Genomic DNA, 24,341 nt, shown 5'->3' on the forward strand with positions numbered 1-24,341 from the left:
GTCTTCCAAAGATCTACAACTGCCAAGGAACTACCTAAATCTTGGACCACCTCAGTAGTAGTTCCCATCTTTAAGAGAGGAAATATAGATGACCCCAAGAACTTTCGTCCTATTGCTCTCTTAGATGTGATTGGCAAAGTATACAGGTCACTGCTCCTCTGTCATTTTCGAACATGGGCAATTGGGGCGCCTTGTGACGACCCCTTTTAGTCTGGCTTTAAAAAGAACATGGGTACTAACATCGACATTTTAACTCTGAGTATTGTACAAAGCAAGTCACTAGCAGGCGGCTCTCAAACTTTTATTGCTTTCATCGACCTAAGTCAAGCATTTGACCAAGTAGACAGAGCGAGACTGTAGGAGAAGCTAAGAAAAGGGAATTGTCTGGCTGCCATACTACATCCACTTATAGCACTCCACAATAATACCAAAATACAAGTCTGGCTCAACCACCTAGGGTCCTTATCTGAAGACATCACCACAAACCGTGGGGTAAAACAAAGTTGCCCACTGGCCCCAGCACTTTTTCTGAGCTTTATAGGCGACTATAAGGAAACAGAGCATAAGGTTAGAACGTTCCCACTGCAACTCTGAAAGGTCAAAATATCAAGGATCCTGTACGCGGACGATATTATCCTCATTGATCAAACCGCCATTGGTTTATAGAGACAGCTGACCAACTTCGCTGAATACATCTCAGAAAATCACCTTGAAATTAACAAATCGAAAACAAAAATTCTATCCTTTGGAAAGGGACGTGGAAAAGGAGACAACTTGGCCTGGCAAATGGAGGGTGAACGTATCGAGAAGGTGACTGACTTTAAGTACTAAGGTATCATGCTGGACAGCTCGCAACATGAAAGTGCCATGCAAAAACATCTGCTAAAAAAAACAAAGAGTCTAACTTTGCAGGCCAAAGCCATATATAGGAAGTATGGTTGTTTTTCCCTAGCACCTGTCATAGACTACTACAAAGCCAAGGTCGTCCCATCGCTTGTTTATGGGGCCGAAGCAATGCCGGGGCTACCCAAAAAGATCTGGCTCACACTAGAAAGCCACTACTGGAGGAAAGTCCTGAACTTGCCAAATTCTACGCCTACGGTCATAATAAGACGCAAATTGAGCCAGCTTTTGCTACAATCGGTGGTAGAAAGAAACACCATGATGCTGTTCAAGAAACTTTTGTTGGAAAACCGCCCTGACCTATTAGTAGCATTTAAAAATGAGCTGGAGGGAGGACGATGTACTGCTCTAAACCAATGGTCTGCAGAACAAGAAGACAAATTGGAATTGAACCACTGCTCTAAACAAGAGCTAATTGAAAATCCGACAAAGATTCATAAAAAAATGAACAAACTTGACTGGGCTAGCACGTGTGACCAGGCAGCAACCTACAAACTGGTTTCGCACCTCCCGCATGTGACTCAGAAACTCCACGTCCTTCAACCATTTGTGGCGAAATACCCTCATCGGAAGCTGAGAAGCACCTTTTTAAGAGCACGCCAAAACCTTTTACACACTATTGAAATTTTGGCTATCCGAGGTATGGCATCTCGAACAAATGCAGATTCTGCAAAAACCCAAACGAGAACGAAACAACGAGGCATCTCCTCTTATCATGTACAGGAGTGGAAAACATCAGGAAATCCTATCTGAAGCCCATCTTAGCCGCAGCCCATATTTTCGACGAGGAGGTTTGGTGGTCAAGACTAATTGGAGGTGGAAAGGCAACTTGGGTGACGGCCACAGCGAAAATAATGGACTTGATTTTAACAGCGACTGACAAAGAAAAGTAGACAAAGAAGTTAGAAAGTCAAAGTAATACATTCTTGTAAAAACCTTGAGGGTTAATCAAGTATAAAAAATATATATATATTCCCAGCAATCGTGATACCCGGCAGCGGCAGCTGGTCGAGGAAAGTAGCTATCTGTGAGTCATCCCCCGCATATTCAGACTTATACAAACCTTTGTAATATTTGGCAAACTCCCTCCCTATGCCCGCAGTATCGTACACCATAGATCCCTCTTACGAATGAATAGCCCCAATGGCCTTCCTTTTCTGTTCCTCCCTTAGCCTCAATGCCAGAATCTTGCCAGCTTTAATCCCTTTCTCGTGATATTATTGTTTCCACTGCTTCATTTTGCTGTTCCAATAAAACAGAGGCTCCTCCTGGATGGTCAGCAGCACATTATCTGCAAGCTAATGCTTGTATCATTTCCTCTTCTAGCCTTAAATTTGTCTGTTCACTGTTTTCCTGATTGTAAATTTCGCAAGCCTTTCGAAATGGGGATCTCTGCTTTTGACTCAACTTGGGAAGCTCCTGTAGAAGAATATAAACTTGAGCTTTTCCCGTTGTGCTCCCTGATAACAAGACAAAGTTGATATTGAACAGGCTATTGATTACAAGTGTCCTGGAAGTATGTAGCAGGGATGATGGCGATTCCACAAGCCTGCTCTCAGTGAAGGTGCTAGAAGAGGGCCTTTCATTAGTTCCTTTCATGGGAAATTACAAGCAAGACTTCTCCCTCTCGCATGCTGCAATTTGATCCATCATCCATGTCCTGTATTTTTCCATATCCCCCTGTTCAAAAACAGCAGCTAATCGGGATGGTTTGTGTGGGTACAAAATTGTGGTACAGAGGAACTCCCCTGAGCCAAATATATACATGTTGATCCTTGCATTTGTTTCTAAGTGCTGGTGTATGCCATTGGCCAATCTAGGCAGTTCAAAATCCTCTTCTTCCCTAATTTACTGACCCATGGTCAAGAAATGGTCTTTGTGAATTAGAAGGATCACATCTCAGATGCAAGTGGTATCATTGATGACAGCTTCTGTAACATTTTCAAAAGGCGCTAGAATCTGAATGAGCTATTTCATACTACCCCATTGCCTAGGAGTGAAAGACACGGACGGAGCTGCTTTGCTGTTCTGATGCATCACATAGTCATTGGTAGCTTTGTGCTGTTCAAAGAGGCATTGAAACACATGTAGAGTAAAATTCCATCGGGGTGAAACCTCTGGTATGAGGAAGCTGGTGTAGGTTTTTCATGGTTCGCAGTCTTCTTAGCATCTTCCGGGCTTTGGAAAAATAGCTGAAATGGCCTCAAACATTGCAACATATGGCCACAACCATGGCAACCTCTGTCTTTCTTCAAAGTCCTGTACTATGAGGTTCAAGCCGTTTACAAACCAGGGCACACCACAATAATAATTACCATCAACCATTGCACATAAAATTTTACCACTATTGTTGCTGACAACAAAATCAACAGTCAATGCTTTTGGAGTACTCCATCCCAAAACATTAGCTTTAAATACTGTCAAATATTTGCTAGTGTGTGTGCCTTCTCCACAGCAAACTTTGAACGAGTTACTTGCTGACAATGTTTTTGCATTGTGGAAGTGGTGGTTCAGCAGCCAGTATGCAGTGCCTTAAAAGAAGTCCAATGTGCAGTGTTGCAGATATAGTCTAGCACAACACACATCCACTCTTCGTTCAACAGCAGACTGGAGCTGAAAGAGTTCTGTCTAACCTTACAATCAAATAATAGCACTCCTCAATAACCCTGTGTACTATCAACTTGGTCCACGGTTCTGGTGCCGCCCCCTGTGATCACGTAGCGCAGAGCGATTAAAAGAGGATTCCACGCTATGGAGCGCCCTGATACATCACTTTGGTGATCCTGCAGCACTCGAGGAACAAGAACAAAATAAGAAAGTATATGAATAAAAAAACAGCTAAACGTGCTCCACATAAAGACTTATTTCAAGGACAAAGTCCTTTTCAAGCCTGCGCATGACATGCTGAGGTGCTGAAAGCTGGTGCATCACAGGTGGCCATAGCCTGGAGCACCCCACATGTGAGGCACGTGTACTATGGAATGCCGAACACACAGTATAAAGGAGAGTTGCAGCTCCTAATGTGAGTGCTTCGTATCCTAATACGAGTGCGCCCTCCACTGAGAACTTATCAGCCCAGCATTCACTTTGGCCTCACAACATGGCTGATGATGCTGCATGTGCCCCCGCTGGTGGCAGTCTACCACGGCAACAAGGTTCCCTTGCCCCATTGCAAGAATTTTATGTTACAGGGTCCCCATCATCCCTGGTCCACGATGGTCCGCGTGGTGAAGTGCCTCGAGATGTTCCTAGCAGCCACAGGTGAGGGCAACAAAATCACAAAAAAGTCTATCATGCTACATTCAGTTGGCCGCACCGTGCACAACATTTTCGATACCATGCGGCCTGCTGATGGCACATTTGATGTGGCAAGGAATGCGCTATAAGAGTACTGCACTCCAATGGTGAACTTTGACTATGAAATGTTTCTCATGAGATCAACCATGCCAAAGGAAGTGGAATCCCTGCAACCATGCAAAAGGAAGTGGAATCCCTCAATGCCTTCCACAGCAGACTGCGACGCATGGCACTTAGGTACGGATGGCCCGATGAGGAGCATGAGGTGCGACAGCAGCTCATCCTGGGTTGCTCATCGATAAAAATGAGGAGACAGATACTGCGCCAGCCTGGTATTACCATGGCCTGCATTCTCAATTTAGGACGCTCACACGAGCTGGCAGATGTCAGGGCCACCGAGATGTGTGCAGCGCTGAAGTCCATCAAGCTAAAGGATGCCTGTGCGCTTGCGAGACAACATACCAGAAGGATAGACAGAAAACCATTCTGGAACAAGAAAGAAGTGCGGGGAAAAACGCAACCCTGTGCCCCCAATGCGGCTATGACCTCACCCACTCTAAAGACTGTCTAGCGAAAGGCCATGTCTGTGGCAGATGCAATATCTCAAATCACTTTGCACATGTCTGGCGTGCACCAGCAACATACACACACTCGAGAGGGCAAGCCTCCCCTAGACAAGCGTTCCAAAGACCGGCCCGCAAGGTTGCCCAAGTCAAACAGCCCTGCCTGAACTGGACCAACCAGAAGAAGAGGTAGATGAATCTCCAGCATGAAAGAACTACAGGTGTCTAGGAGGCGCCAGTTCAGGCGCATGGTCTGAATATGTGATTAAACACAGGGGCATCGGTGAACGTCATGGCAGATGATCACTACAGACAACTGAGAGAGGCTTTGCCACTGAAGGACACAAACGTCTGCATCTACACATTTGGCGGGAAGTACCTACTTCCCCTGGAAGGCGTGTTTGTGGCTCCAGCCCAACATGATGAAGTGACCTTAAAAGGCAGATTCCTCGTCACTAAAGTAAGTGACGTGATGCTACTATGCTGTGTTGCTACTGAGGCGCACCATATTGTCAATTTCGCTTTTCGCATTTAGCTGGAGCTCATTCAGTCCCTGCTGGCCCGTTTCTCATGGGTATTCACCGCTATTGGGAAGATGATCCGCAATCCCATTCGCCTCTACATTACCTCCACCGTACAGCCAATAGCGCTGAAACACATGCGTGTTCCCTTCCACCTTCCGGAGAATTTAGAATAAGAGTTTGACAACCTGGTGAGAATGGACATAATAGAAGTGGAAGGACCTACTCCGTGGGTGTCTCCCATAGTGATTGCCAGGAAGCCCAAGCAGCCAGAGTCCATCCGCATCTGCGTAGATATGCACCTCCCAGATTGTGCCATCAGAAGGGAGAGACACATCACGCCGACGCTGGACGACATCCTGGTGGATTCGCAAGGTGCCAAGTACTTCTCAAAACTCAACCTCAGGTACGGCTACCACCAGCTAGTGTTAGATCCAGCATGCCGCTACATCATGACTTTCACCTCACATAAAAGACTCTACAGGTACAAGCTCCTGAACTGTGGGATATCTTCGGCCGCAGAAGTTTTACAGAACACCATTCGTGGGACCCTAGTAGGAACTGGTGGTGCTATCAACATCAGCAACGATATCCTGGTGTTTGCCAAGTCTGAACAGGAACACCTGGAGAGGCTAGGGAACGCCCTCAAACAAATCCAGCAACTGGGGTTGACGTTGCACAAGGACAAGTGTGCCATCCCACAGAAGAAAATAGAGTAGAGTTTTTTGGCTTTGTGTTTCAAGAGGGGGGCATTTCTCCTGACCCGGCAAAAGTGAAAGGCATCCAGGAGGCAGGCACTCCCAACAATGTATTGTAGGTATGCAGCGTCCTTGGGATGGTTAGGTACTGTGGCAGGTTCATCAGGAACCTGGCCACCCTGTCCAAGCCCTCCGAAACCTGACCAAAAAGGACTGTGTGTGGAGGTGGACCGCCCTCAAACAGAGCGCATTTGAAGACATCAAGTGTGCCCTTACCACTAAGGACACCAAGGCCTTCTTTGACCCAGGGAAGAGAGCAGAAATTGTTGTGGACAATAGCCCTTTTGGCCTGGGGCTGGTGTTGATGCAGCCGGACAACAGAGGTGAAAATCTCCCAGTGGCCTTCGCAAGCAGAGCTCTGTCCACGACAGAGCAAAGGTACTCACAGATAGAGAGGGAGGAGCTGGCCACACTCTGGTGCTGTAGACATGTCCATCTGTACATGCTCAGCAAAGCTGGGATGGTCATCACAGACCTCAAGCCCATGATCCCAATAATGGTTGGATCCTCGTCCAAACCACCGACTCGCATCGAAAAATGTATGCTGGTCCTTCAAGCGTACCGGAGTATTTCGACCAGGGAATTGCAATGCGGCTGACTATTTGTTTTGACACCAAAGAAGTGTCAGCAGGAGACAAATGCTTTTGCATAATGCAACCAACAGGAAACAGCAGGGAATGGAAAAGGGTGCCCGAGAAATTAGACTGACACACGCATCAGGCCTGTCAAGCGCTCAAACAGATGTGATGCATACGAGATGAGCTTACATTCATGGAAGACAGTTTGGTTTCAAGAAGGTCAGAAATTGTCATCCCAGCGAGCTTAGTACCACGCGGGCTGGAGCCAGCCCACAAAGGTCACCAAGTGGTGGCCAAAACTAAGGCACATCTCCGCCTGAAAGTCTGGTTTCCAGGACTTGGTGAGAAAGTAGAGGAATTCGTCCAGAGATACTTGTGGTGCCAAGCAGCGATGCCCCACTAGAAGGAACCATGCATAGAGACCATGGACTGGAGCTGCATACCATGGGAAGTGGTGCATGTGGACATTGGATCCACCTGTCGTGATACTCACTTCTTAGTTCTTGTGAACCAATGATCACCCTACCCAGAGGTGGAGCTTGTGGAGTCTACATTCCTGGATGAAGTGGTCCCTATGCTGGAGAAACTATTTGCCACCCATGGGCTCCCCACTGTGTTCTGCACTGCAAATTGCCCACCATTTCAAAATGGGGGGGTTCTCTGAGTACCTGCACGCCCACGGGGTGCGATACCGGAAGGTGACACCAGTCTGGCCATGGGCAAACAGTGAAGCAGAGAGGTTGATGCGCATGCTCAGCAAGGTGTTTCAGATCGTGCATGGGCAAGTGAAATGTGACAGGAGAGCATTGTACCAATTCCTGTCGAAATACCACACCACCTCCGACGGCTCGACCAGCATACCACCTGCAGATGCATTGTTTAAATTATGTCAGAGAGAGTTATTATCGGATCCCATGCCTCGAAGCCTGGGGGTGATCGACGACAATTAACTGTTCGATAGGAGGAGGAGAGCGAATGAGAGGAAGAATAAAAGGAGAAGCCTACAAGACTGACCTCTGGAAGTAGGGAATGAGGTTTTGATCCGTTCCAGCATTCCAGGCACCGAGAGGGAAGCTGTCTCTCCCACATGAACCACGCCCATTCAATGTCGTGGACACAAAGGGGTCAATGATCATGATATCTGACGGCCAGGCCATGGTTATGAGGAACTCCAGCTCCTTTATAAAATTGACGAGGTCACCCATGCAGAGGGGGAACAGGGAGGCAATATCAGATCCTCTGCCGAGATGGCCAGGAATTGACAGTGAGAAGTCAGATCAGGGAGGCCCCTGACCAGCAGTGATGAAGATGGCCCTGCAGTTCAAGGAGGAGGCGCCTTGATGGACGAATCAAGTCTGGTAGAGGAAGGAGAAAGGCGTTATCCTGTGCAGGAGCACCGCCGGCAGCCGGCCTACCTGCAGGACTTTAATGTAGGTCTCCCCTGACCAGAATAACATGCGAGTTGAAGCTGTTGTTAGATCCACACGTTGTGGTGTTAGTTATATATGTGTTTGCTTGATTTGATCACGAGAAAGGAGGCGTGTTATGTATGGTCCTTTATGGGAATTGATGGTGCAGGATGTCATCACATGCTACGAATAAAAGGGGCTGCCCACGACCCTCATCACGAGCGTTGGAGCACGAGGCGATAATACAGTCTCTGCTTCTTTATTTAGAGCAACGGGCAGGCCGCGCCAGGGTGCGGAAGGCCCAACGGAACAGCTATTAGCACTACCTCCACTGCATTAACTTCAGTGGAGTAGCTTATATCCGGTCATATCTTGAGCTCGATCACACACGCCTCCACACCTGCGGCTTCCAGGGTCCCAGTATTTTCACGTAAGACTCTCCTTCTGGTGTATCACGTGCCAAGTGTGACTGCTGCAAACCAAACCGCATAGAACCAGACCGGGGCTCAGAACTCGGGTACTTCCAGACTGCCCTCCTCAACTCTTATGTTTTTGTATCTTTCTTACCTCTAAGCCACTAACGACGAAACCCTTGCCCTCTTTTTTTCTTGCAGAGCCTTGTGCAATGAGGCCACCGAAATGCCAGAGGTGAGCTTTACAAATCCACTTCACATTACATTATTATGTTATTTTTCTTCTGGATTCTAAGTACGGACACGTGACACCCACCTCAGAAGAGAACGTTAGTTTATTTGAAAAGTCATAATAAATACAATTTATTTTTCAAAATACAAGTTTGCACAGAAACGGTTTGCCTTTGTAATTAAAACATTTTAAAATGTTTGAACATCTGCGATCTTTTGTAATGTTTCAGGCAGTAAGGCAGCATTTGGCACTATTTTCAATCTAGTGACTACTTGAAACACGATGACATCATGATTTGTTGTAAATGACCTTTGTAATGTAATAATTTTACTTCAAGTGAATTCCCCCTTGTGCTGGACAACCACTTTATTCTGTTCGCCTCCTCTCTCTGCTCTGAACAGCCCTGATCTGACACGACTGTCGCTTTCAACATAGACATCAAGAGGAAGGCCGTGGCATTGCTGTCATTTAATAACGTGCCCCAATGGCTTGTCTAAACAAGCTGCCATCATCTATTTCATTCACTTTGTTCTTTGCAGCATGACTCGTGCATTCAGAGTATTTCGGAGCACAAGAAGAACTAATGCAGACAAGGAGAACATCGGTGGATGTGCTTTGACACAGATAGTGGGCAGGAAAGCCTACAGATTTTAGCTTTTTTATGGTAATTGAATGAGTGGGGTGGCGAATCAGCAAAACACATGACATCAAGATAGTGTCGACTCTTTTTTTCTAATCAGGATGGGGTTGAGATGAATGCCTAAATGAATGTGGGATTTATTTACAAATAGAAATGCAGTTACTTGCTAGAAAGAATATAAGCAAAAGCTGTCGGATGGGGTAAACTAAAGTGCATAATGTGGGACCTATCTAGTAGGGCTTATGCTGTCCTCCTTGATAACGTTTGTAAATACAGTTTCAGGGATACAGCGCCTAGCTTGCTCCTTTGCCCAAAAATCACAGACTCTGCCATCTAGCTCCCATCTCAGTTCTTTGCCAAATCAAAGTCTGGTGGATGCAGCGCTCCCAGTTCACTTTTTTGGCCAAATCACAGTCTTAGAAATATACTATTTGCCATGCATTTGGTGTTATATCGCCAGATATCATTCTCCTTTCTTTCTTTTGGCGAATGCTGTAGTGATTTACTGCCAGCACATTCCGAAAGTAATTCCAATTTTGTTAGGATCTTCAAACTACTCAGGCTTTCAAGCCCCTTAGCTCTCCTAGACTAGGGGGCCGATTCATGGAACAAACGTGCGCCGAAAATCTACGCGCAAGCAGGCGCAAGCGGAAAAAAACAGGCGCACGCGCGCGCGTGCGATTCATGGAAGTCGCTGCGCGTGTACACCCCGGGATGTGCGCCAAACCCGTGCATGGCACACAAGTCACTGCAACATCCCGAAAGGCGTGCGCGACGCGCACAGTGAAAGCGCACAACCTCGGCGCATACACCAGAAAGTGGGCGGGACACGGGGCGTAACGCGCGAAATGGGGAACAACACGCGAAAATAAGGGCGTAACTGGGGATGTACTGCAGGAAAGCAGACGGAACGCCCACACGCACTCGAACCACACGTATTCATGGAATCGAATAGGGCAAAGCCACGCACAGCCAAAGACACGCACAAGCCGAAACACGTCCGCCACATGAAGGCAGGCGGTAGCGTCCCTGCGCATTACAAAAGTGGCAACATACAGCAATCGGGCCTGTGCAAGTGGGCTACGTGTATTTCAGGGGTTCGTGTGAACTTTTTCACGCAATCGGGCCTGGGGGAGCGGGCTACGTGTATTTCAGGGGTTCGCATGAAGTTTCTCACGCGATCGGGCCTGGGGGAGCGGGCTACGTGTATATCAGGGCTTTGCGTGAAGTTTTTCACGCGATCGGGCCTGTGCGAGCGGGGCACGTGTATTGCGGGGGTGCGTGGGAAGCAACACACGCGATCGAGCGGGGTACGTGTATTTCGGGGGCGCGCGGGAAGTGACACACGCGATTGAGCGGGGTACGTGTATTTCGGGGGTGCGCGGGAAGTTACACACGCGATTGAGCGGGGTACGTGCATATCGGGGGTGCGCGGGTAGTTACACACGCGATTGAGCGGGGTACGTGTATTTCGGGGGTGCGCGGGAAGTTACACACGCGATTGAGCGGGGTACGTGTATTTCGGGGGTGCGCGGGAAGTTACACACGCGATTGAGCGGGGTATGTGTATATCGGGGGTGCGCGGGTAGTTACACACGCGATTGAGCGGGGTACGTGTATTTCGGGGGTGCGCGGGAAGTTACACACGCGATTGAGCGGGGTACGTGTATTTCTGGGGTGCGCGGGAAGTTCCACACGCGATCTCATCAGGGTACGTGTATTTCTGGGTGCGGGGGAAGTATCCCACGCAACATCAGCAGGGTACGTGTATTCCAGGGGTGCGTGGGAAGTTCCACACGCAATTCCATCAGGGTACGTGTATTACAGGGGTGCGCGGGAAGTTCCACACGCGATATCATCAGGGTACGTGTATTACAGGGGTGCGCGGGGAGCAGCACACGTGAATTGCACGTGTGGGTCCTCCCAGGTGTTCCCTCTACACCCTCCACGGCCCCTGCAGGTGGCTCACACCACAGGGGCCTACCCAGCACATGTCATGCAGGCACCCCATCCACCATGGCCATGCCCACCAGCCAACCCACATGTCAACTTGCACTACTGCCCACCAACGCATGTCCCCCTGCACCCCCAGCCACCAGGGGCACCCTCCACCAGGCCCCCACCCATGTCTCCCACCACCCCCCAGCAGTGCAGGGGCACCCTCCACCAGGCCCCCACCCATGTCTCCCATCACCCCCACCCCCCAGCACTGTGGGGCACCTGCCAGCAGGCCCCACCCATGTCTCCCACCACCCCCACCCCCCAGCCACCAGGGGCAGCTTCCACCAGGTCCCCACCCATGTCTCCCACCACCCCCACCCCCCAGCAGTGCAGGGGCACCCACCACCAGGCACCCACCCATGTCTCCCACCACCCCCACCCCCCAGCAGTGCAGGGGCAGCCTCCACCAGGCCCCCACTCATGTCTCCCATCACCCCCACCCCCCAGCACTGTGGGGCACCTGCCAGCAGGCCCCACCCATGTCTCCCACCACCCCCACCCCCCAGCCACCAGGGGCAGTCTCCACCAGGCCCCCACCCATGCCTCCCACCACCCCCAAGCAGTGCAGGGGCACCCTCCACCAGGCCCCCACCCATGTCTCCCATCACCCCCACCCCCCAGCACTGTGGGGCACCTGCCAGCAGGCCCCACCCATGTCTCCCACCACCCCCACCCCCCAGCCACCAGGGGCAGCCTCCACCAGGCCCCCACCCATGTCTCCCACCACCCCCCAGCACTGTGGAGCACCTGCTAGCAGGCCCCCACCCATGTCCAACTCATGTTCCCCACCACCCCCACCCCCCAGCACTGTGGGGCACCTGCCAGCAGGCCCCCACCCATGTCCAACTCATGTTCCCCACCACCCCCATCCCCCAGCCACCAGGGGCAGCCTCCACCAGGCCCCCACCCATGTCTCCCACCACCCCCACCCCCCAGCACTGTGGGGCAGCCTCCACCAGGCCCCCCACTCATGTCCAACTCATGTCTCCCATCACCCCCACCCCCAGCAGTGCAGGGGCAGCCTCCAACATGCCCCCACTCATGTCTCCCATCACCCCCACCCCCCAGCCACCAGGGGCAGCCTCCACCAGGCCCCCACCCATGTCTCCCACCACCCCCACCCCCCAGCAGTGCAGGGGCAGCCTCCACCAGGCCCCCACTCATGTCTCCCACCACCCCCACCCCCCCAGTCACCAGGGGCAGCCTCCACCAGGTCCCCACCCATGTCTCCCACCACCCCCCAGCAGTGCAGGGGCACCCTCCACCAGGCCCCCACCCATGTCTCCCATCACCCCCACCCCCCAGCACTGTGGGGCACCTGCCAGCAGGCCCCACCCATGTCTCCCACCACCCCCACCCCCCAGCCACCAGGGGCAGCCTCCACCAGGTCCCCACCCATGTCTCCCACCACCCCCACCCCCCAGCAGTGCAGGGGCAGCCTCCACCAGGCCCCCACCCATGTCTCCCACCACCCCCACCCCCACAGTCACCAGGGGCAGCCTCCACCAGGCCCCCACCCATGTCTCCCACCACTCCCACCCCCCAGCAGTGCAGGGGCAGCCTCAACCAGGCCCCCACTCATGTCTCCCACCACCCCCACCCCCCAGCAGTGCAGGGGCAGCCTCCACCAGGCCCCCACTCATGTCCAACTCATGTCTCCCATCACCCCCACCCCCAGCAGTGCAGGGGCAGCCTCCACCAGGCCCCCACTCATGTCCAACTCATGTCTCCCATCACCCCCACCCCCAGCAGTGCAGGGGCAGCCTCCACCAGGCCCCCACCCATGTCTCCCATCACCCCCACCCCCCAGCAGTGCAGGGGCAGCCTCCACCAGGCCCCCACCCATGTCTCACACCACCCCCACCCCCCAGCACTGTGGGGCACCTGCCAGCAGGCCCCCACCCATGTCCAACCATGTTCCCCACCACCCCTACCCCCCAGCACTGTGGGGCACCTGCCAGCAGGCCCCCACCCATGTGCAACTCATGTTCCCCAGCCAACATGTCATCACAATCTAGATCTCTGGTCCCTATGGTCAGCCTCCAAATGCAAAACACCCACCCGAGTATTGCATCCACCCACTCATAATTTGCAATTACATCATAGAACACCAATTGCAAGTTCCGAAACAAACACATTTCCCTCACATACACCCAATGGGTGTCAGTGAATCTCAAAACACATATCATGAAATGCATGAAACCAATGAGATACCACACATTGAAGTTCACCAAAAATAATATGTATTAAAGGAAACATCAATAGAATAAAAAATGAAGAAACAGAAACGTGAATGTACAAAAATGAAAAGAAGCATGTCCGTCAAAAAAAGCAAAACCAAAAATAAAAAACCAAAGTAATGTCCAAAGTCAATGGCCACAAAACAAAATCCAATGGGAAATAAAAAAGAAAGCCATTGCTCCATGGTCAAAAATAGAAAAAAAAATACAATCCAACTGTCAACTATAAAACATGGGAACAATCCAGGGTCCTTTATCCCAACAAAATAAAGGAAACCTATCTAACTACACTAACTAATAAAATAAACTATATACAAAAATGTGGCCAATGTCCGAAAGGTCCAAATTAAATAAAAACAAAAATGAAACCTAACACTACCTAGAAACTATGTACAAGGGCAGCGGGCTAGTTTCACGGCTCACTTGTGGATGTTCCGGGCCAGGGCATCATCGAACTCCTCCTCAATGTCCCGGAGGCGGTCCTCCTCCATGGCCCCGAGGGTCCGCAGGGCTGCCGACGTCTCCACCTCCAAACCCCTGCGGATTGCCTCGAGGCACTCGGCCCGCCTCAGGGCCCTCCGCATGGAGTTCTCCGCCCTGACCATTGTGAGCTGTGCCTCTTCCGCCCGCTGCCGCTCCGCATCTATGGCGTGGCCCAACCGCTGCCACACGGAAGACACTCTCTGTCCTGGGTCCTCCTGCCCTCCGGTCGATGCCTGCCCCTCCGATGTCGAAGGCCCCGAGCCTTCATGGCTCCCACCACGTTGCTGCTGCTGCTGTGCCTCTGCCCGTGCACTGCCTCCTGCTGCCTGCACATCCTCCGCCGGCTGGGGTGCAGTTGTTGATGTGGCCACCCCTGCTGGACGTCCGACTCCCGACTGTGGCAGGGATGCCTCCTCCACCAGCCTGGCCGCACCGTCAGAGGCAGCTCCACAGGGCACCCAGGTGACTGATGGGTGGGAAGATGGCACAGAGGACGACTGGCGCGTAGGGGGTCCAGTTGAAGAGGGGGTCGGAGCAAGCCCCATCAGACGGAGGAATCTGGCCTGGGTGACCTGTCCCAGCAGGCTGACGTGGTCAACGAGCCATTCGAGATGACTCGCAGTCTCTTCATGAAAAGACTGCAGGTCACCTCGCATGGCCCGTTGACGCAACGCCACACCAGCCAGGACAGGCTCAACCCGGACCTGGATAGCCACGTCCGCAGGCAGAGGAAGGCCAGTTGACGTGAGCTCATCCCCTGCCTGAAAACGGGTCTGGACGTAGGCATCCCTGCTGGTGCAAGATGATGCAGGGACAGGATCGGGGACAGGATTGCACTCAGGCACCTCCGCGGCGGCCTGTGCTGCCTCTTGTCCCTGGTCCTGCACTGCACTACTAGCACCAGTGGGATCCCCACCTCCAGACCCCGTCTCTGGTGCTTGCACGGCCTCCTCCTCCACAAACCCCCCCACCAACCTGGATGACTCTGTGCCATCTTCCCCTGTTGGGCCCTGTGGGGTCCCAGCTGCCCCTTCTGCTGCCGAGGAGTCCAACTCCAACCTCCGCCTCCTGGACCTCCCCCCGGCAGCTGCGGCCTGGGACGCGGCACCGGACTCCTCACTCCCCGACAAGATGACAACCTGGGAGGGGAGCCGGGCATTGCGTCTCCGGCTGGCGGTCGGATCCCCGTCGCTGTGCTCCACAGCACCTTCTCCGCCCTCTTCATCAGTTGACGCTGCAGACAGGGAGAAACAAAACACAGGCATCAGGGCACTGTACAATGGACACATACACACATGACAGTTGTACATGAGTGGCATTGGCAAACCTCAGACATGTCATCACAATCCCCAACACACATGTCATTACAACTCGCACACATGAGCCATACCACAGCCATATCGCAACTGCCACCACCATCCATACACATACAACAGCATGAGCAGCCAAAGGTGAGCCAGACATCACATGCAACACAGGAAGTGCACCACACATGTACACACACCACCACACTTGCATGCATGTGTACACCCCTGCCAAGTGTCGCACTGTTCAGACGGGCATCCATGTCACATCTGCCAATCAGGCTTCCACATACCACTGTCACATGCATCCATGTTGCATCACTGTTGCACCCTTGTCAAATACACACACATGCACATGTACATGTACACAGTGCTGATACATGCAGCCGAAAACAACATACATGCGTGACATCACGGACATGTCTACTTACATACACATTCATCCAAACATGTGTGCCCACACAACTGCATTTGGCATGCAAGCCTACACACACAAGCACCATCCATGTCTCACACATTACAGCCCTCGCATGTGTCAGCCCCACGGCCCTGTACACCCCCACCCATACTCGACCCCATACAAACAGATGTGCAACCTGCACACTACTGAATAATCACCACACGCACTACTCACAATCAGGATGCATGTACACTCACCGCTCGACTCCAGACGGGTCTGCTTCTCAAGGACCTGGACGTGGAGCGCTGGGGATATGCGTTCCAGGACCCTCATCTGTTCTTCCGACAAGTGGCCCCGGCGCCCCTTGGCATCCGCTGCCTTCAAGAGGCGCCGGGCCTTGTTCAGGGTCCTGGACCTGAAGTCCTCCCAGCGCTTCCTGACATTTTGTAAGTCGCGGACTGCCACCCCCTCCGCATTGATGGCAGTCACGATGTCAGTCCAGATCCGAGTCCGTCCTTCCTTGTCGGCGCGGGAACTTCCGAAGAGGGCATCATACTGCCCCAGGACTTGCTCCACCAGGACACCAACTTCGGTGGCACTGAAGCTGGTGCCCCTCTGCCTCTCTGGCCGGGGGTTGTCAGTGGTCACAGATGGTGTTTGCCCCGACATGACAACCCCAGAGGCAGGAGTGGGTGGGCAACTGGGTCCTGGGGCTGGGCTGTGGAGCGATGGAATCCCAGTCGGGAGTCTTCGGTTCCAGCAGGGGTGGTCACAGCAACAGCACCCCTGGCTGATGTGCAGGCAGCAAATGGCAGTGCACGTGGGCAGCAGGCAGTCAGGCAGCAGCAGATGGCAGGTGGGAGCGTGCTCGGGGCTCTGGGGGGCAGTAGTTCGGCCTTCTGGGCAACGTCAACGCGTCTGCCACACGAAGGCAGGCGGAAGCGTCCCCGCGCACAGCATAAAAGTGCGCGCAAACAACAAACGCGTATATACAGCTACATGCCCCATTTGTCGCTGCACTGATCGTGGGACACCGCAGGAGGAGGAGAATAGCCAGGGCACGCATTTTCGCACCACGGACAAGCCTTTTTGGGATGCCTGACGACCAGGTCTATGGCAGGTATAGGTTTCCACCCCATATCATCCTAGACCTGGTCAGGGAGCGGGAAGATGACCTCACATCCCCCACCCTTTGCTCCCAAGCATTGAGCCCCTTGGAGAAGCTGCTCAATGTCCTGCATTTTTTGGCCACTGGGTCATTTCAGCGGACCACTGCCATAGTGGGGGGGGGTCTCACAGGCCACGCAGTCACGCTGCCTACACCAGGTACTGGCAATCATGACAGCGCGCCCCTCAGTCCGCAGGCACATATACATGCCCAGAACACCCGCAGAAAGGCAGGCCGTTGTCCTGGATTTTTTCAGGGTGGCACACTTCCCCAAAGTGCTCGGTGCCATAGATTGCACCCATGTGGCCCTACGTCCACCTAGGGCCATTGAGCACATCTACCGAAACCGCAAGCACTGGCATTCCATCAATGTACAGGTGGTATGTGATGCAAAGGGAATCATCACCTCTGTCTATGCAAACTACCCTGGCTCCACCCATGACAGTTTCATATACAGAATGTCCGCCCTGAGCCGGGCCCTGGAAGCTGGGCAGCATGGCGACACATGGCTCCTGGCTCCTGGGGCTGGGCTGTGGAGCGATGGAATCCCAGTCGGGAGTCTTCGGTTCCAGCAGGGGTGGTCACAGCAACAGCACCCCTGGCTGATGTGCAGGCAGCAAATGGCAGTGCACGTGGGCAGCAGGCAGTCAGGCAGCAGCAGATGGCAGGTGGGAGCGTGCTCGGGGCTCTGGGGGGCAGTAGTTCGGCCTTCTGGGCAGGAGCGTGGTCTTCCGTGTGCTTACGCGTGGCCAGCTTGATACGGAGTGATTTGGCACGTGAAAAATCTGCACGTCAGCGTGTAATTCGAGGAAAGGCCCTTAGCGCGTAAGCGCGTCTGCACGCATATGCATTTTCATTGGACAGAAGGCCCCTCAAGCGCAATCGCCCCTGTGACGTGACGCGTACAGACGTGCCTGGGCATTTCAGCGCGCGTGAAAAACTGCACGTCCGCGTGTAATACGAGGAAAGGGCCCATGCGCGTAAGCGCGCGTGGAAAACTGCACGTCCGTGTGTAATACGAGGAAAGGCCCTTAGCGCGTATGCACGGCAGCACGCATATGCGATTTCATTGGACCAAAGGCCCTTAGCGCGTGAGCGCGTCTGTGACGTGACGCGCGCAGGTGTTTCCCTCATTGCACGTGATGACAGAACACACGTGGATTTCCACCAATCGCGTGTGAAAGTTCCCGGCACCCCGGAACACACGTACCCAGGCTAATCGCGTGTGGAACTTCCCGCGCACCCCGAAACACACGTACCCAGGCCAGTTGCGTGTACGCTCACTCCCCTCCGATCACACGCGATGACACTCGGACCGTATCCGAATACGGGAAACCCGCGCACGGCAAAAGACGTGCACAGGCGTCAACGCGTCTGCCACACGAAGGCAGGCGGAAGCGTCCCCGCGCACAGCATAAAAGTGCGCGCAAACAACAAACGCGTATATACAGCTACATGCCCCATTTGTCGCTGCACTGATCGTGGGACACCGCAGGAGGAGGAGAATAGCCAGGGCACGCATTTTCGCACCACGGACAAGCCTTTTTGGGATGCCTGACGACCAGGTCTATGGCAGGTATAGGTTTCCACCCCATATCATCCTAGACCTGGTCAGGGAGCGGGAAGATGACCTCACATCCCCCACCCTTTGCTCCCAAGCATTGAGCCCCTTGGAGAAGCTGCTCAATGTCCTGCATTTTTTGGCCACTGGGTCATTTCAGCGGACCACTGCCATAGTGGGGGGGGGTCTCACAGGCCACGCAGTCACGCTGCCTACACCAGGTACTGGCAATCATGACAGCGCGCCCCTCAGTCCGCAGGCACATATACATGCCCAGAACACCCGCAGAAAGGCAGGCCGTTGTCCTGGATTTTTTCAGGGTGGCACACTTCCCCAAAGTGCTCGGTGCCATAGATTGCACCCATGTGGCCCTACGTCCACCTAGGGCCATTGAGCACATCTACCGAAACCGCAAGCACTGGCATTCCATCAATGTACAGGTGGTATGTGATGCAAAGGGAATCATCACCTCTGTCTATGCAAACTACCCTGGCTCCACCCATGACAGTTTCATATACAGAATGTCCGCCCTGAGCCGGGCCCTGGAAGCTGGGCAGCATGGCGACACATGGCTCCTGGCTCCTGGGGCTGGGCTGTGGAGCGATGGAATCCCAGTCGGGAGTCTTCGGTTCCAGCAGGGGTGGTCACAGCAACAGCACCCCTGGCTGATGTGCAGGCAGCAAATGGCAGTGCACGTGGGCAGCAGGCAGTCAGGCAGCAGCAGATGGCAGGTGGGAGCGTGCTCGGGGCTCTGGGGGGCAGTAGTTCGGCCTTCTGGGCAGGAGCGTGGTCTTCCGTGTGCTTACGCGTGGCCAGCTTGATACGGAGTGATTTGGCACGTGAAAAATCTGCACGTCAGCGTGTAATTCGAGGAAAGGCCCTTAGCGCGTAAGCGCGTCTGCACGCATATGCATTTTCATTGGACAGAAGGCCCCTCAAGCGCAATCGCCCCTGTGACGTGACGCGTACAGACGTGCCTGGGCATTTCAGCGCGCGTGAAAAACTGCACGTCCGCGTGTAATACGAGGAAAGGGCCCATGCGCGTAAGCGCGCGTGGAAAACTGCACGTCCGCGTGTAATACGAGGAAAGGCCCTTAGCGCGTATGCACGGCAGCACGCATATGCGATTTCATTGGACCAAAGGCCCTTAGCGCGTGAGCGCGTCTGTGACGTGACGCGCGCAGGTGTTTCCCTCATTGCACGTGATGACAGAACACACGTGGATTTCCACCAATCGCGTGTGAAAGTTCCCGGCACCCCGGAACACACGTACCCAGGCTAATCGCGTGTGGAACTTCCCACACACCCCGAAACACACGTACCCAGGCCAGTTGCGTGTACGCTCACTCCCCTCCGATCACACGCGATGACACTCGGACCGTATCCGAATACGGGAAACCCGCGCATGGCAAAAGACGTGCACAGGCGTCAACGCGTCTGCCACACGAAGGCAGGCGGAAGCGTCCCCGCGCACAGCATAAAAGTGCGCGCAAACAACAAACGCGTATATACAGCTACATGCCCCATTTGTCGCTGCACTGATCGTGGGACACCGCAGGAGGAGGAGAATAGCCAGGGCACGCATTTTCGCACCACGGACAAGCCTTTTTGGGATGCCTGACGACCAGGTCTATGGCAGGTATAGGTTTCCACCCCATATCATCCTAGACCTGGTCAGGGAGCGGGAAGATGACCTCACATCCCCCACCCTTTGCTCCCAAGCATTGAGCCCCTTGGAGAAGCTGCTCAATGTCCTGCATTTTTTGGCCACTGGGTCATTTCAGCGGACCACTGCCATAGTGGGGGGGGGGGGTCTCACAGGCCACGCAGTCACGCTGCCTACACCAGGTACTGGCAATCATGACAGCGCGCCCCTCAGTCCGCAGGCACATATACATGCCCAGAACACCCGCAGAAAGGCAGGCCGTTGTCCTGGATTTTTTCAGGGTGGCACACTTCCCCAAAGTGCTCGGTGCCATAGATTGCACCCATGTGGCCCTACGTCCACCTAGGGCCATTGAGCACATCTACCGAAACCGCAAGCACTGGCATTCCATCAATGTACAGGTGGTATGTGATGCAAAGGGAATCATCACCTCTGTCTATGCAAACTACCCTGGCTCCACCCATGACAGTTTCATATACCGAATGTCCGCCCTGAGCCGGGCCCTGGAAGCTGGGCAGCATGGCGACACATGGCTCCTAGGTCAGTACAAATGCCCTTGCACATGCATGCAAGTCACACACAGACAAATATCCAAACCCTAATAATCTCAACTATTATCACCTCCCCAGGGGACAGTGCCTACCCTCTGAGCAACCACATGATGACGCCAATCCGGAACCCCACCACACCACCCCAGGTAAGATACAACGCCGCCCATATTGCAACCAGGGGCATAGTGGAGCGCACATTCGGAGTGCTCAAGTCACGTTTCCGCTCCCTTGACCGCTCTTGTGGGCAACTACTCTATGCACCACCATTAGTGTGCAGGATCATTGTGGCAGCATGTGTCCTGCACAATGTTGCAACACGGCAGGGCGTCCCGGTGGACATGGTGGTGCCCCCACATCCCCAACCACAGGCACAGGCGCTGCCCATGGGAGGGGACGGGGCACGTGGCGAGGAAGCCCGGACCCAGCTTGTGGCCACATTTTTCACCTAAACTCCCACCCCTGCGGAGTGCACACAGGCCTGGCACATACCAGGTGACAATCGATGATGACAAAGAGACAGTTAACTGTCACAACCCTACCACCCTGAGAAAGTTGCCATGGAAGTGCCACATCGTCTGCATCCCTAGCTACTTAAACACAAGCTATCCTGTGTGACCAAAAGGCACACATGTGACATATGACATGATATGGGCCATACACAAGTATTCCAAGGCGCAATGAGGCAGGGAGGGGGGAACAAGGGAACACAGAGAATGGTACTACTAGGCCAGGTGTCATTGGGATCGTGCAAGTGCAGGGGTAGGGGGAATGGGAAAAGTGCAAGGGGAAGGGTGGGGGGGAGTCCAGTACAGGGGAAGTAGCCCAAAAAAATAATACATATGTCACCTGGTGGCAACTACAAAGGTAAGTGCAGACAAGTGCTGGGAAGGGAGGGCTGTAGGGATAGAGAGACAGTACTGCAGTGCAGGGGTTGCCAGGGAGGCAGTGCAAGTGGAGAGTGGCTGGGCCAGGGACCGAGGTCGGTGAGAGTGGCCCAGTTGCAGCTCCTGTGCAGTTTCAGTGGAGAATTCTGCAAGGGAGAGGCAGACAGTAAGCAGAAGCAAAGAGGAAGGTGTTGAGGTGCTTCCAGAACTGGAGATGATTCCCCTCAAGTTCAAGTCAGGCCGGAAGTCTGTTCCAGGGGGAGGGCCCTGCTGCGGAGAGAAATCTACCCCCAGCTAGTTGCTCTGAGAAGCGGATTACCCGGACATGCAAGGTGTGCATCACACACACCTGCAAACCAGGCCATAGCCATCACTGTCATGTCACTCAAACCCTCCCAAACATCAACATGACATGGCACGCAATACCCATACACCAACGCAGTAACGATAAGGTACACATTGCCATGTCCTAAATGCACAGTGGCATCGGACACTGCTGCCTGACCCGGAATCAGATGAAATGACAGACCAACATCCTCCCACCCAAAATAAGTCATTTCCAAATGCATTACAACAGTCGTAGACGTAACATCACAATGAATGCCTGTCTACATACACATTATGCATTGCAAAATAACACTGCAGCTCATGTGTGCAGTGTCCTACTCCTGCATCACACTGCTCAGCGCACAGCACAGTGAACAGCCATTGTGTGTGATGCACACCCTGAGCATCACATCTAAGTGACAGACCACGTCAAACATCAAATTAGGCATGTACTGGATCCATGATCGGTCACAGAACATGTGCTGCCGGGAAACAGTGGGCACCAGAAGGCAAACAGTGTACACGTGGATATGCAAGGGTGGGAGTACATGTAGTGCATCAGAGTGCAAGTGTGTGGTTCTGCAAGGACATGCACTCCACATATGCATGTGCACTCAAGTGACCATCAGTGTTCCCTACACATCACGTGAACATCCACCATGTGTACACCCCAGCATGTCGAACCACAACTATCCCCTCGCACCTGAAAGGAAAACTCAACACATGAACAGGCATTGATCAGCAGAACACAACATGTACATAGGATACCACCATTACTATGTCAGAGTTCCCATCACACTGCAGGGCAAGGCAACTATCAACAACAACCCCCCCCTCCCTCACAAATGACCATGACCCACTGAACAACTGCACCTGGGTCATGGAGCCTCCAAACCTCAATTCCACCTTGCCACAGGATCACCTTTACCCTTCGTCACCATCTCCCACCTTGTGTGTAAAAAGATGCCTGAACCCTCAGAATCCACACTCATTTCCAATATCAAAAAATCCAAGGCATAAAAACGAACCCGAACACCCTCCAGTAGATGACTTGACGTAGCAGTACCTCACAAAGGCCAAGTACTACCACAATGATGCAACAACCAAGGTAGCACAGCAAAACAATGTCACGACAGGATGTGAGACATGTGTGGTACATGACATAGGATGATGCACCATGAATGGATGTGTACTGTCACAGGTCCCCTGTACAGGCGCGGGAGTGTCACGAAACAACCACCCCCACCATGTCCCGGGTGCCTGCAAGGTCAAACTCACACAGGCCCCTGAGACCCTGGTGGGAATGAGGTTCAGGGATATGCAGTCGGGACAGGTGTTGACACACTGGATGACTGGAATGAGCGGCAGGAGAGGGGAGGAGGAATGACACATGAAACTAGGGAATGCACGAAAATGTACAACCTGCATGAACACATACACAATCCAAACAAACTTGGACATCATTGTCATGGCCTTCTGTAGTCCAGGCTCAGGAGTGGTACGAACCAACCACCCCCTCTAGGGTTTTGGCGCCTGCAAGTTCGGGGCTTACACAGGCATCCGCAACCCCAGTGGGGAAAGAGGGTCAGGGAACGTTGCTTGGATAGGCACGGGAAGCAGGAACACCGGGTAGAGGGTACAGGTTTCAATATTGCATAGGATCACGGGTGATTAGGGAGAAAAAAACATACCAAATTGAACCACACATACATCCATGCATCAGTACACTCGCCAGCAAGCCTATGCAGAGCAGTTCGTAAGAAAAACAACAAGACACTTAGCTCTGGTTTTGAGTGCTGGCCTCCTGCCTGCGCACTCTCAGGTCCGGTTACAGGAGCACTGCAATGCTGCAAAGAGAGACACAGTGAACAACCTGTACGTGCCTATTGCACAAAAACACAACACCAAACATGCCCCATAGCAACAGACTACTCTACAAACAGACAATCTGTGGTTGATGCTTCGTACCCATATATAACATCACCCCTGTGACGGGTCATACACAGTCAATGCAGTAAGGCAGCCGCTGCTGGGTGCGTGGCAAATGGAACACCAATGTGTCACAATTCACACAACATGCAATGTTCCCTGGGTAAGCAGACAGACCCATATAGCAAGCCATGACTACAGAGCAAATTGCGTACCACCATGACCGAAACAAAGTTGGCAGTGCATTTATCATGAAGTACGTGGAAAAGACATGCACTGCACCCGAGTATGTCCCTTGCTGTATGTTCCTGTGAGCTGCCCCTTTCCATGTCTCGGAAGGCTACATGGTTGATACAAGTGGCTCAATGGACCTTGGTGTACCGGAGGGTATGTGCCACTGCCCCTGCATGTGTCCCAGACAACCCTACTATCAGCAGCCATCAGTCCACAAACACATCTGAGCTGCATTGTGTGCTTCAACACCAATATTCGTCTAAGCTCACCCTCAGTGCT

Source organism: Ambystoma mexicanum, chromosome 8 (assembly GCF_040938575.1).
Source record: "Ambystoma mexicanum isolate Mex_15411 chromosome 8, UKY_AmexF1_1, whole genome shotgun sequence".
Lineage (NCBI taxonomy): Eukaryota > Metazoa > Chordata > Amphibia > Caudata > Ambystomatidae > Ambystoma > Ambystoma mexicanum.